At 34.7% G+C, this 11,809-nt stretch overlaps 1 long non-coding RNA gene across 7 annotated transcripts; it reads left to right on the forward strand.

Annotated features, from left to right (window-relative positions):
* Positions 1–526: 526 nt before the first annotated feature.
* Positions 527–5,008, forward strand: LOC124898928. 7 transcript variants are annotated; one of them, XR_007055928.1, is made up of 5 exons: positions 572–716; positions 1,234–1,672; positions 3,032–3,202; positions 3,555–3,673; positions 4,570–5,008. It is a non-coding gene; the product is annotated as an uncharacterized LOC124898928 (long non-coding RNA). The 7 variants fall into 7 exon arrangements; XR_007055926.1 differs by having other exon boundaries at positions 576–716; positions 1,234–1,321; XR_007055927.1 differs by lacking the exon at positions 1,234–1,672 and adding an exon at positions 2,402–2,541 and having other exon boundaries at positions 585–716.
* Positions 5,009–11,809: the final 6,801 nt, after the last annotated feature.

Genomic DNA, 11,809 nt, shown 5'->3' on the forward strand with positions numbered 1-11,809 from the left:
TAGGAAACCTCTTTTATTTTATCCCTTATTGTGTAAATTTCTTTTGTACCTTGTGTGAGTTGTGTTTTACTCTTTCTGCGTAGATGGTGTTGATTAGGTCCTGCAAGAGTAAAGATAGATAGCCTTCACCCAGAGGGCGATCTCGAGTCGTGAACGGATTCGAGGGAGTGGACGAGCCTGTGGATCAGCCCTGTCTAGGAGAAGTCCTAGGAGACTCACCTCTGAGCCTCAGGTTGAGCATATAGGGGGTGCAGGTTTAGTTCTAGTTCCTCAGGATTTTTCTTCCTTAGTTTTGGAGGGGTTGTTAGTCATTATCTGACCCGCTTAGTGGGTTCCACTACAAGAAAAAAGGTCTATTTAAGACCAACATTTAGGGACGAGTCAGTAATTTGGTCTCTAAAAGTATACTTATTAGGACGAGATTAAATTCCGATCCCTAATTTTGTATTTTTTTGGAAAGGTATAAAATCTGGTCCTAAAAAAATTATTAACTGGTCCCTAATAATAATTTAGAGAGAAGTATTGCCAAAATTATTATTATAAAATTTTAATAAAAATAATGCTAATCAAATAAGCGCTAAAAAGAAAAAAACACTATATTCTCCAAAAAATATCTCGCCCTAGTTGTTGCTCCAAATTAGCGATCAAAATTTCTCATTGAATGCTCAAATCATCAGCTAAATCTCTATCATTTCCAATCATAGCTTCCATTATCGGTATGTTTCTCATCTCTCTGTAAAGACTTGAGTAAAGCTTTTTGTTCCTGGCGATTTCTCATCTCTCTGTAAACATCAGCTTCACAGTATGAGAAGAAGAATCTATCATCGGGTCAATTCCTGGTGATTGCTGATGGCGGGTTTAAAATCGAAAACCCTAAGTTCTTTTTTTTTCAAGATTTGGTGTTCTCTATGTATATTGTTTTGTGATAAAGTGTAAAGGAGCTACCTTGATCTCTAATTTATATGTATCTATATGTGTTTTGTATTTTTCCCAAGATTTGGTGTTCTTTTGTTCTTTGATGAAGTGTAAAGGAGCTATCTTGATGAGTAGTTTGTATGATATTAAGGATTGAAGATCATAAGAAGACACAGTAGAGAATTTGCACTTATTGCAATTACGCCGATGCACTGGCATATTTCAAGTTTTCATAAGATTAAAGAAAGATCTAAAGGCTAATAGTAGAAGTCAGATTGTCAGTGAATTTAGAATCAAAGGTGGAACACTAAATTGCAGGACAGGAAATGCTCCAAGTACAATTTGGGCCAATTAGTCGAGGAGAATACAAGAACTTATGCGCCAATTTGGTACTATATTATGTCAGGTAATCTGATGTTTACTCATATGGTGTCATACTTTTACGACTTTTGACTGCAAGACCAGCTTTAGGTATAGTGAGAAACATCTAAGTGTGCTTTGGAAAGTGGGAAGTTAGGTTCAGTTTTGGACTTTTTAGCTGGTGATTGGCCAATTGATCAAGCGGAACTGTTAGCTTATGTAGCACTGAGGTGCCATGAGAAAGATCCTTTAAATCGGCCTAATATGCTCTCAGAAGTTTGGCCAACATTTGAGCTAAAGAGAGGATATGCACACCACACTCAAATCTGATTACTTCATCTTAGAGTTCCACGAGTAAAAATGAATTCCTCCTCATTTCGTTTGTCCTATTTTTCAGGTAAGCGTAAGATATATGATTTTTTTTCTTTTAGTGCAAAATTCTACGTGATTTCAAATAGTCACTCTTTCACCTTCTAAATAGAGATGTAGGAATTATCCGTGTGAGATGCTCAATTTTGTGATCAATGCTTGTCTTGTGGACTAACTGTGAGATCCTCACTCTTATTTGTTGATGGATCATTAAATATGAAGACATAATAATCACTTTTATCTATTTGTTGAGAGAATTTAGGTTGGACTGAGCGACTAGGATCGGAATGTATTACTTCTTTTCAAGCGGTATAAATGACGAATACTTTGAGTATAAGATACTATCACAAATCAAGTTGTTAACTTTACCTTTATAAAAAAAGAAGAAAAAAAAAGAATCAAGATGTACAGATGGTAGCTGATTTAGAACGCGGAGGTGCTTCTACATATTCTTCAAGAGAAAACTGGGTATTTTAGCAGCACAGAAAATTTTACGGAAAACAATGTTGATTCTGACGTTTATATCGATGATTCTGACGTTTATATCGATACCAATGTCTCTACCCTAAATAATGTCAAGGCCTCTTAACTAGAATTATACACTACTGCATGTGTATCTCCCTTATCCCTCATATATTATGAAAACTGTCTAATGAATGCAAACTACATTGTCAAGCTCCATTTTGCGGAGTTAATACTCATAAATAATACTTCATTCAACAGCCTTGGAGAGCGTATATTTGATGTTTACTTGCAGGTAAATTTCATGCTCTGGGGGAAGGTGAAATGTGTGTGAATTTCATGTTTGCGGCCTCCAGTGTATTTATTCTACCTTCTTGAAATAGGATAATCTGGTGTCGAAGGATTTTAAGATTACAAAAGAGGCCGGTGGGCCAGGTATTCCCATTGTGAAAACGTCCATAGTAAATGTGACAAGTAACACACTAAAGATCCATTTTTACTGGGCAGGAAGGGGGACTACCTTCACTGTTTTCAAGTTTATATCTGTCTTGCTTACAGTTGAATGCCTGATTCTTCTTTGATGAATGCCATAGGGAACCTAGGGTGTTCTTTTGATGTAGTAGTCCTTAAAAATAATCTTTCCGATACCAGATGCCTCTACATACCAACAACTATTATTTGAGGAAGTTTAAGTCACAGAACCCTAAATACTTCATATACCCTTAAGTTTCATGATACATTTCGAATACAGTGGGGAGACCACTTATAGTGTTCCCACTTCAGTTTCTTAATCTTGTCTGCTAATGGCAGCAGCAAGACTTATACCAAGACTTCAAATGTTTCACATTGCATTTGTGAGTTGTTGAAAGTAGCTAAAATCGTCACAAGTCTTGAGATGTTATATTATTTTTTCCTTTCAATGCAGATTTTCCACCTTCTCTGCCTGCTCTGGCTGCTCGGCTGCCTACAGCTCAAAAGAGTAAAATTCATGTAGGCATGTTGGCCAGGATAATAGATGGATCAGTATTTCTTATCCTTTTGATCATTGGTATCTTGTACAAGAGAGGTTGTCTAGCCAAAAAAGCTGCTGATAGAGGTAAATAACTAAAAGTATTTTCTTTTTGAAAGTTTTATCATAATATCCTTTTCATCCATTTTATTTGACCTATGAGTTAACAATAATCTTCTCAAGTTAAATGCTAAGATACGTAATTACTTTCTAGCCATTATTTTAGTTCATACCAAATTATATCAGCTCAAATACTTGAATTTATGCTTTACGTCCTAACTATTTGCTCGCTTGTTCATCTAATCCATCTATTATTCGTTCTAGCCTTTCAAAATCATTCATGGTCTGAAGCACTTGACCAAGGCTTATATGAACAACCTTGAAGAAACATAGTGTTATAGCCATTAACTTTCACTGAGATTTTTTTCATGTTGAACAGAACTTAAAGGACTGGAGCTATAAGCTGGACTATTTACTCTCAGACAGATTAAAGCTGCGATAAAGAATTTTGACCCAGCTAACAAGATAGGGGAAGGTGGTTTTGGTTCAGTTTATAAGGTAATCATCCTTTCCACATCTATTTTAAATCAAACACATGAGTACAAAAATCGTTATATCAACATGAAAAGGATCATAATGGCATAATGCAACACCTTTTGAATGCCCGCGTGGAAGTGTATAAGTTGTCTGATAAAATTGTTTTTCTTCATCTGACTCATTTGTCTGTGATAATTTTCTAACACGAAGACAATTTATTCAGAAACTTAGTGGAGAGCTATTCTGCGTTGGGACAAGAATCCTAAGACCAATGTGTCAATAATTCATTTATCCGTTGCACTGATCTTACAGAGAAAACTAGTGTTCCTTGAGTTAACCTATAACTATGAGTGAACTCTTACATACAATACAAAACTTTTGTAAGCACACTAACAACTTTTTCTTTTCTCTTCTTTATTTCTAAAACAAAATTCATCCATGCCTGAAGCGGAATTTCATTTTTGAGCCAAGAGAACGACGTAAGTAAAAATTTAATATGTCCATTTCTGTAATTGATAGCATAACAAAATCTCTGTCTCATGTCACATCAAAAGGTGCACTTGTAGTGTGAGGTTAGCTAGTAGTAGAAAATATAGAACTATAAAAAATAACATACTTAGTGTAGATAGCCTGTTTCGGATACCTTCAACTCATGCAAAGCATATCAAAATCAAGTATGGAAATACGATGAAGAAGTGAACAGTAGTAGCAACAAATAATATAATTTATGAGTTTGACGTGACACAAATTTATGAGTTTGGGACATACTGCTGTCTTCTGATCTGTACCATTAGGTGATTTTCTGCTGAATTTTTATTAAGAGTGCCCTTCTTTACTGGTTTGCAGAATAATATTCTATGCACATTAATTGTGGACACTTCATTTATGCACATTATCTTTGACGTGAGCACTTTCAGGATGTCATGGAAGATCCACGTATAGCAGTGGATGGTTATATATATAAAGGCGATGCAATAAAAGGATGGTTGTACAGTGGACACGATACTTCTCCGATGACAAACCTCAATCTCGATACCTGTGTTTGATTCCCAATTATGCTCTCTATCGCATAATTCAGGAATAGCAGCAGCAGTCCTGAAACTTATTTAGGTCTATAATGCCTTCTATAAATAAAAACAGCTTCAAAGATGAACTTTGTATTGATATAAAAAGTTAGTCATGTCTTGTGGTAGTTCCACCGCGTTAGTACTTGGATTTGAGTTATTTGAACTTGTCAAGTAAGTATATAGGTGTTACTACAGTACTGAGATGTACAGATTTTATCACTATGTATACTGGATTTGATTTTCGATAGCAATTTTGATATAAATTGATGAAATTTATTATTTTTTGATATATATTAGGCTCATTTGGGGTCAATTAAAGACTAGAAACATTGCTCATCTTTAAATGTTTATCTACGACTAGAGGTGTTGCTCATCTTTAAAGGTTGATCTAGGACTAGAATATCACTCGTCTTTAAAAATTGATCTACGACCAGGATGTTACTCATCCCTAAAGGTTGATCTAGGAAAAGAACTTTGCTCCCCGCTAAAGGATATTTGGGATGAGAAATACCATTGCAAAAAGATATACCGTCGCTAAAATATAATTATGACAAGGTAGTTAGTCTATTTGGGATGAGATTTCTTATCGCAAAAGAATTATTAAGACCAGGCAGTTACTCGATTGGGACAAGATATACCATCGCTAAAAGTCAATAACGACCAGTTTTTTTGCCATTGCAAAAAGGTTTTAAGGATCGGTTTATTGGACTTTTCGCTAATGACCATTAGCGGCGGAGCCTGTTAGGACGGCATACGACCAGATTTTTCTGGTCCTAAAAGACCAATTGGGATTAGATTTGAACTTTTTGGGAACATATTTCCCTTCCTTAAAGGCTGTTTTTCTTGTAGTGTTCTCCTTTGGTTATGCCAAGTGTTCCACTAGTTCTGAGTGTGGATCGTCCAGTTGCACCTGCTTCTATTATGGGTTCTCCTTAGACTCTGAGTACTATTCCTATTTCAGCATCGACATCTAAGTATGGTGTTTTGAGATTAAGAGTTCAACCTTTATCTATGTTACCTCCCCATATAGGATCTCAGCCTGCCAAATTTACCACACATCTTCTTGTTGCTAGTATAGTGATGTCTTCTTAGGATTAGAAGAGGTTTGAGATATTTACTCCTATGGGTCCTCCCAGATTCAGTGGTGCTGTGGGAAAGGATGCCTATTTTGAAAAATTGGTATTGATAATTACTCCTTTATTTTGAAAACTTATTTTGGGAGTCTATTTTGTGCTTGACTTGAAAGTGGAAACATGGGTATCATTGGCTTACCTTTAATGCGCAGTTCTATATTTGTATGTTTTAGTTGATTCCGAGGCCATTAGAGAAGGGAAAGCTTGTGTTAAGGCTTGAATTTGGATGTTATGGGCATGTTATGTCTTAACATTCTTCAGACTGGGCCAAGTAATTAATATTTAGTATAAATTACACAAATTTCATACTTAAGAGACTATATTACTTAATATCCCTTACTTTTTTTAAAATTTACATAAAATCCTAATTTTCAACTTTATTCTTGATACATATCAACAAAACCCCACGTCCTATTTTTACTCCACCATTGACTCATTCAAGCTATTTTTTTCCAAAGATTTTCTTCCCTAAAATATCTCCCTAATTATCAACAATTAAATCATCTTCCTTCCTGATTTTTTCTCTTTCCTTAATGCTTAAATCATCTTCCTTCCTATTTTTTTTTTTCTTCCATTAACACATGCAACTTTTTTTTTCCTCTCCTAAAATCTCTCCCATATTTAAAAAAAAAATCTATTGATACATATATAAATTTATTTAGTTATTCATACTTGTTTATTCTTTTAATGGCGATTCATATGAATGATAAATATGATATCATTATATGAGTATTATGGTGATTCATACGATAGATACATTTTGTACGATTTTAACGGGTGATACATATTGTATTATAGTGATTCATATGGTAGATATAATTATTTATTTCAATTATTGGGTGATTCATATGATATTAATGGGTGATATATATGGTATTATGGTGATTCATATGATAAATATAATTATTTATTTCAATTATTGAGTGATTCATATATATGGTATTATGGTGATTCATACGGTAGATACAATTATTTATTTCAATTATTAGGTGATTCATATGATATTAATGGGTGATATATATGGTAGCACCTAATTTAAATCTAAAAAGGGAGAAAAATTAGATATTTTTCCTTAAATAAAAGAATACAATGAATAAAAGAGAATCTATTATTTCCTTAAATAAATATCTTTGTTAGTTTCAAATGTATCAATTTTTTATATGTATCACCTTATAACATATGTATCACCATTTCAAAAATCGGGATAAAATATAATTAATAAAATAATCGGGATTTTATGTAATATCAGTTAAAGATTCAGGAATTTATATAGGTTACCCTTATTTTAATCTAACATAATGTGTTGCATAGACAAATATATATTTGCACATTCCAGAAAACTATAAATGACGATAGTAAAATTTTAATACTGATGCAATAAAAATGAAAAACAGAATATAGATCAACAATATCATTTGTAAACAAATTTCAGGCGTGATATAAATACTAATGAAATTCATCATATGTGCATCAGAACAGAAGTTATGTAATAACATTATTCTCTCATTCAAGTAAATATTGTATTTATTTTAACGTCGGTTAGTATTTTCATTTTTTTTGCATAATTATTATTTGATGTAATACATACGCGCAACATACGTATTTTAAACTAGTATTCGTAATAATATATTGAAGTGATGTTTTCTATTCTCTCGTTAACTTTTCATCTTCCGAACTCAAACAAATATTAATTTAATTATGTGTCTTTTTTTATTCTCTCATTTAATGTATTCACACAATATATATCAAATTGAAGAGATTGACAATGGGGACAATATAAGCAAAGACAAACGATAGAGAAAACTTGTGTCGTTTCCTTGGCCAAAATAGAGAAGTTGAAAATTCAAATATAAATGAAAAAAGACGATCAATCAAGATGTCAATAGGAGCATTATTCTGTATGAACTTTTGTTACTCTCCTTTTTTGTCTGTGGGTTCATGAAAAATATTGATTGAACATCAACTTATGTTTAAGCGTATTGGATTACATCTATATCTAAAGTCAAGCTCATCCAAATAGCATTTGTAACAATTGTAGTGTATCGCAACTCTCATGTAACGACCTGAATTTTTGATGCTATATGTGAAAAATATGTTTTGTGTGATTTGACTATGTTACCCCTCCCTTTAGTTGCATTGTGGTATTTTTGGGGTGTGGGTTGATTGGCACGATTTTCAATGCATTTTGGTGTCATTTATGCGATATTGTGATTTTTAGAGGCTTCGAAAGTCGTATTATAGACTTCTGTGGTTAGTTTTTGATTTGTGTTACAGATGGATGAACGAACTGCACCAGCAGGTCCAGAACATTGATTTTAGGGTGATAAGATATTTGGTCTGGTTTTATGGCTTTTAAATCTCATTTTGAAAAATTGTGAAACACCTTGGGTTTTGACCCTTAAAAATTTTCTTGGTTTTCTACTTCTGGACATCATACGACTTGGGGTACTTCTCATATGATGTGGTATGGTTTGGTTGGTCTTGGTCGTATGATGACCAGTGTGGGTTGGATGGTTTTTGTCCAAGGTACGGTTGGAACATACAAGTCATATGTTAGGGTACTAATGGTAAGGTGTCAATTGTATGTTGCCTTAAGTTTAGTCTATGTGATTCTATTTTGCCTAGGGTACAATTTCATGGTACTAATCGTATGGTTGAGTACGGTTTAGCTTGGGTGATTATATGTTAGATAGTTTTGGGGTGCAAGGGGAGGCCTGGGGTACAATATAAGGGTACCACTAGTATCCTAAGGTATAGTTGGAGTGGGGTGGTCGTACCATCTTACGGGAATTTTAATCAGTTTAAGTTGGGGGTAATCTGGACATTTTCCATCTTAACCTATTATGACACCACGACATGAAACACCTTTTTGGGGCTTCATTAACCAATTTGCAATCAATCAAACACTTACACACTCTCAAATTTTCTCAAGGCTCTTGGGTTAAGGAAGGCTAGGGTTTCCTTCAAGGTAGTCAATTTGGGACTTACAAGGGTGATTTCTCTCTGTCATCTTCGTAATCTAAGGCATGTACTCCTCCCTAATTGTTAGTTCCAACTAAAGGCATATTTTATGAATTGTTTTTATGGCATAAATATTGTATGGTTTTGGGTTTTCAAATACACGTTGGGGGTTTTGGTTACTATGGTTGGTTATGGTTTTACTATGTCTTTTACTTGTGATTTTCATATTATTATGGTGGTTTGAGCATTTAGTTTCATGGGAATGGTTAATTGGTACATGGTTTTAGCTTTGAAAACACTATGCCCCCAACTTGTTTGATAAAATGTCTATGAGAATGTTTTAGGTTAAATTGCTGGACTTTTATTGAACTATGCATAGTATAACCTGGTAATGGAACCCTAAATGGTTTAAATAGTTTGGAATGGTTAAATGGTAAGGTCTTGGTGTTTATGGTTGGTCTAGTTGAAAGCCTTGTGGGGTACAAGGGAATCCCCCAAGAAAACTTAATAATAAACATCTTGTGGGGTACATGGGATTTCCCCAAGTCAACTTAATAATGAAATCTATGGGTACATGGGAATCCTTTCTACTTAAAAGGATAGCTAAAGACTTTGCTTGCAAGCTATAGTCGTTATGACTATACCACTACTTATAGCTTGGTTAATAATAAATGGAATGGTGGTTTGGTTGTGTAGTAATGGTTATAATTGGGCAATAATGGCAGGGTATGATAGCTAACTGTGAAGGTGTGAGTCTAGTGGACGGATACTGAAAACGCATGTTTACCGACATAAGGATTGGTCATGGCGACCATATATGATACTTATAGGGTACACAAGAATCCCCTAAGTACACTTAAACATATCTATCATGAAGAGCGAAGGGTACTCAGGAATCCCCTACTCCTATGATATCTCCGATTCGTGCATCTACACTTATAGAGGCCCATTCAGGGGGTTAAACTAGACCTATATTTCCCATGGGTGGTTCTAGGACGGTTAAGCAACACATACCCAGGTTAATAGTTTTAAAGGCATGCTAAACCCAGTTCTCTTTCTCAGTATAGTTATATATATGCATATATGGTTGTGAATACATATGGCTGGTTTAATTAGTTTTAAAGGTTGGCATTGTTTTATCCTTATCCTGAGTGCATGCTTGCATTCTCCTACTAACTCGTCTACAGGCGCTGTATCCCCACAAAATGCAGGAACCGTCTGAATTAAACCTCTATCTCAGTGATCGAATTTGGGATTAGCTTTTGTTGGATTGAAGTGGCGAGCTTCCATATTTCAGAAGGCTCTATTTCATGTCATGGATGTCTTTACTTACTTTAATCATCTTATATACTATGGTTTTGGCTATGGTTGGGGCATGTCCCAATCGAATATTGTTTTACTTTCGGTTAGAGGCTTTGTGGGACTACTATAGGTTGGTATAGGCGGTGTCTCTAGTAGTGTCAGCCTTGGAATTGGTATTTGTATTATAGCTAATACCGTTTGACTGTATTTATGATTGTTCCATCCAATTATGTTATGGACTCATACTTGGTTATTGTTTTGGTTTTGTTATGGTTATTGGTTGGGTATTAGATGGTTGGACTTGCTTGGGTTGGTCACGGTTATAAACCTATCCCAGAGTCTGGAATTGAATGAAAAGTTATCTTGTTATATTTTCCAAATTTATTCAACTTCGGGTACCTGTTTGGAGGTTGGGTTGGGTAACGAAGGTGGTCCCCAGACCTGGTTGGACTTGAGATGCCCATTAAGACAAGGCCCCGATTGGGGTCATGTCAAATTGTGACTTTGGATTTTGGGGGTCAACTTTGTTAAAATGACGTCCTTTAAAAATTCTTATATCTCTATTGAGTGGGGAGAAACAAATTTAGTATGGTACTTAGTTTGTTTGCGTATTCAAAATTCTGAATTAATCCAGGAAATGTGGTGAAGACTTGGAAGATTTTAAGTTCTTAGTTGTCATTTGGTGTGGTGGTGATCGCCCGCCAAGGGCCGCAATTGCGGTGTCTTTAGCAGGCAAGTTAGTCTATCATGAAGGGTAAGGTGCGATCACACTTCTCTTGTATAGCCACAAGATGTGGCGATCGCACACTTCGGGGTCTTGAGAGCGACTCCTGAGAACCTGGGCTAGGTATAAGCTGAGCCATTTTCCATGATTTTAGGCATTGTTCATCCTCCCCCTTGAGAGATAATCCCTAAAATAGTGTGAGAGCTTGAAAGTGAAGCTTGTTGGTGCTTTAGGAGCTAGATTAACATCTATTTTTCGATTCTCTTACGAATTTAAGGTAAGAATCCTCTAAATTCATGGTTGAATTTCTTGATTAATTGGTCAAAGTCCTATAAATCTTAGGGCATGATGTTAAAACCCAATTTCACTTCTTTTCATTTGAATGATGTTCCTAATCCTATAATTAATAGTTTTTCCTGATTTTCACCTTCAAAATAACTCCAGTCCTTGATTTTAAAATGGATTTTGAAGGTTTTGCCTGGTAAAGTTTAAAAATGGTTTTTCTTATATTTGGACCTCATTTTTAACTCGATTTTCATGGGTTTTCAACTTTGGGTTCCTAAAAGTATGGGAAACATGTTTTTGAAATAAAGTTATGATTTTGTATTTCTTTTTCAAAAATCTATTTCGGGGGTTCGTTTTGACCCCAAAAAAATAGGTAATATGGGTGTCGTTGGCTTCTTTTTTGACACACATATTCAATATATTGACATTTTTATTGATTTTGGGTCAGTTAGTGAGATGTAAGGCTTTTAGTTTGATGTGTAGAGAATTGGTTTTGGCATTCGAGGTTGGTTGTGGCTTAACTCTTTTAGATTAGGCCGGATAGTTAATTTATATACAAAATGCATGTTAAGGGAATAAGAACTAATCATGAAATTGGTTATCTTAATGTGTTGTGCTCTTTTGAGGGCCTATATGTGGTATAATTATTGCTTTTAAGAGATCATGTGATATGTGTGATCGCGTG

This window comes from Capsicum annuum, chromosome 5, assembly GCF_002878395.1.
Source record: "Capsicum annuum cultivar UCD-10X-F1 chromosome 5, UCD10Xv1.1, whole genome shotgun sequence".
NCBI classification, from domain to species: domain Eukaryota; kingdom Viridiplantae; phylum Streptophyta; class Magnoliopsida; order Solanales; family Solanaceae; genus Capsicum; species Capsicum annuum.